Consider the following 3,289-nt stretch of genomic DNA (forward strand, 5'->3'; position numbering starts at 1 on the left):
TCGTTGTGCCCTAGTTAGGTTTTTGTTGCTTAAAAATAAAGAGAGAAAAAATTGAATCTGTTTGCTGCCTCACGTCATCGTCTTCTTCTACACTCGGAACAACCGCCACGAACCCGCATCACCATCCACGCGTGCTGATCTGCAGAACCATCCACCACCGCTGCTGCTCAACCACCACCCGCCACCGCCGCTATTTCTGACCTGCACTCTGCTGCACCATGAACCAGACCCGCATCGTACCCACACCTCGCTGCCTGCCTGAACCTTCCGCTGCGTCATCGCCTTGCCACCCAGTCACGCCTGCACCACTACTCCTACCAAGCCCCTACTGCTGACCGCCTTCGACCCACGACTGTTCTCGAACCGACATCGAGTTGCTGCTGCGATTGCATGTTCCATTATTAATGTTGTTTGGAGAAAAGGAGAAGGAATAAGGAAAAAAAAAAAGGGAAAAAGAAGGAAGGAAAAAAAATATGGCTGTTGTGTTTTGAGGTTTTGAGGCCCACGTGATGCTGCTATTGGGCTTGTTTCTTTGTAGCTTCTTGTTGCCTTCTACAATGATCGCTCAAGTGATTGAACTAGTGACCACTCGAATGATATTGTATACATGGAAAATTGGAATTTTTTTGCTTGTTTGTTCAAAAGTTGGTTGGAAGTTCGCACTAGCATTGGAATCTTACACTTGCACCACTTGGAATACTTTCCCTCGCTCGCCTGTTTGCTCGCTTGATTGCTTGCTCGCTTGTCTTGTTTGCCTAATGGAACTTGTCTTGTCTTGTCCGCCTAACGGAGCTTGTCTTGTCGTGTCCATCTAACAGAGCTAGCCTTGTCATGTCCGCCTAATGGAGCTGCATCCACATCTGCTTGTTGGCAAACTTATGATGTGTACTGCCATGAATTTGACGGGGCGTTGGAAAATTAGTTATTATTTTATTATTGTTTATGGTTTTCCTGTGGACCAAGGATATTAGAGTTTCTTGCCCATTAAGGATTAGAGATTTGCTTTAGTTTTCACTATATATAGTAGTGATTGTATTAGTTTATTTTATCAAGTCATTCACAATGTAGCCTCTTAGATTATATAGCCGTCATGGCAATCTTTCGTTCACTTAATAAAATTATATTAGTTTATAGTTAGTTCGTTCGTTTGTTAATCTTGCACTCTAATATTCAACTTCTCAGGCCTTCTTTCCTTTTGTGCTTGTGCATTGCAAACGAACCCAAACCTGGTCTTATAACAAATTGGTAATAAAACACAAGTATTTACCATTGCAAGTATCATAAAGCTTTTCTCCCTCTCCTTGCCAAAAGCTTTTCTCCCTCTCCTTGCCAAAAAGGGAGAAGGTGACAAATAGAAAAAGTATCACAAGCTTTTTGTTGTATAGCAGATTTTTCGTTGAAGAGGGATTCTTTATGGGATGACACCATTAGAAGGATTCTTTATGGGATGATGTCATTAGAAGCAATTACGGGTTACATGCCAAGGGGTGGGATTCCGAGGTTATGAACTTATGGTTAGGGGTCCAAGTTGCTGTCCAATGAAAAAAGATATTTCTCAAGGATTTAATTCGTTCTTGTCTTGAAATTATCGATCAGACTCTGGGAAGATGTATTTTGAGATCACCTATGTTCCTCTACTTTCAGACCTTTGACCTTTCATATGTTTCTAGATTTCTATTGCTAGTATGCATGGAAAACCTATTTTCCAACCAATTGCAATTATATCTTTTGCAGACATCTAAGTGACTCTGAGGTTGTGAAGCTTTCCTTTTAGCTCTCCTCGTTAGACCATATTTCTTCATTTCTGTCTAGACCTAACAAGAGAATCTAGAGGTTGGATTATTGAAAGTTCTTACTTGCAAATTAATTCCAAATTGTTTTCTATTTGTCTTCCAGCACTTGGAAGACCAAAGTACCACTTAAGGTATGAGTTCTTGCTAGGATCATTGACCGTGGTGAGGTAATCACTTGTCATGGTTCAAAGGAGAATACCTAACGCTAGTGTTTCTTCCCCCTAACGCTAGTGTTTCCTCCTTTTGTTGTGTAGTGTGCAAGGGGGAGGTGGAAAACGCTGACGATTTGTTTCTTCATTTCACGAATGGATTGGAGTTGGAGTGGGGATTGTCAATGAGAGCAAATTTGAGTTGGTTTGTTCCATAGCAAACGTGAGGAAGCAAAGTTTACGGTTTTTCGGGTGTCAAGAGGGGACAAGTCCACTGGAGGTGAATGTGATTACAGTTTTCAGCAAAAGGGGTTTTCGCAGAACAATGTTTGTTTTTAGGCCAATTAGTGTGGATTCTGATCATCATTGTTAGACTTTAGACTTGAATGTCAGTTAACTCCTAGTCCTCTCTAATGCACAAGCCTCCCACTATCAGGAGTGCTCAAGCAATAACTAGTAACTTAATATGGCACTAACCAGTAACCACAAGTTTGAGCCCACGCCACAATATTTTTCCTTCACCGTTCGTGTTTTAGATCTACATTCATATATCATCCTTACAAATATTCGTCCAAATCGGAAAGATATTCAATATCTAATTGTAACAAAGAAATAATTGACAGACACATTGTCTAAGAATCCAAGACAATGAGAAAAAGAAAAAAAAAAAAAAAAAAAAACAATACACAATTCAACAGCATGGAAAGCTTGAAAATATGGATTCCCTTGCACTTCCCACATTTTCTCAGGAAATAAACAAATCCACCCTGAATGAGAATATCCAGAGAGGAAAGAAGAGCCAAGATTATACAGATTTACATACCAAGGTCAAGTGTAGGATGATCATGGCGAGAGTGGTCAAAAAGTGGGGGGCAGTGGGGCATGTTCCTCTGCCACGCCCTAATCAACCACAAGGAGTACATAATAATGGCCAGCCCTACCATCCCAATCATACAATTGACCAACTTCAACATTGATTGCACGCAGCTCCTCGCCACCCCTCCCATCCTGTCCGTCCGTCTCTGCCCGCTGCCCCCACCACCCACCCAATTCACCAAAATTACAAAAATTTGGAGGGGACCCAACAAAATTGAAATTGGAAGCTACGCCAAAGGGGAGGATCGCTTTGTTTCAGTTTTGATAATTTTAAGGTTTCCGAATTTTTCGGTTTTGGTGTTGAATGGATTGATCTCGGCTTCCATGAAAATTTTGTTTTTTGTATTTTCCTTAATACTTTGTTTATATAAAACGATAATGATATCATCAACAACAGGGGTGCTGTGGTGTAGTGGTTATCACGTCAGTTTTACACACTGAAGGTCCCCAGTTCGATCCTGGGCAGCATCA

At 41.2% G+C, this 3,289-nt stretch overlaps 1 non-coding gene across 1 annotated transcript; it reads left to right on the top strand.

Moving 5' to 3' along the window:
* Positions 1 to 3,216: 3,216 nt before the first annotated feature.
* TRNAV-UAC lies at positions 3,217 to 3,289 on the top strand. The gene has a single exon. It is a non-coding gene; the product is annotated as a tRNA-Val (tRNA).

The sequence above is a fragment of a genome, unplaced genomic scaffold, assembly GCF_019419815.1.
Source record: "Pyrus x bretschneideri cultivar Hongxiangsu unplaced genomic scaffold, Pyrus_bretschneideri_v1 Contig41, whole genome shotgun sequence".
Taxonomy (NCBI): domain Eukaryota; kingdom Viridiplantae; phylum Streptophyta; class Magnoliopsida; order Rosales; family Rosaceae; genus Pyrus; species Pyrus x bretschneideri.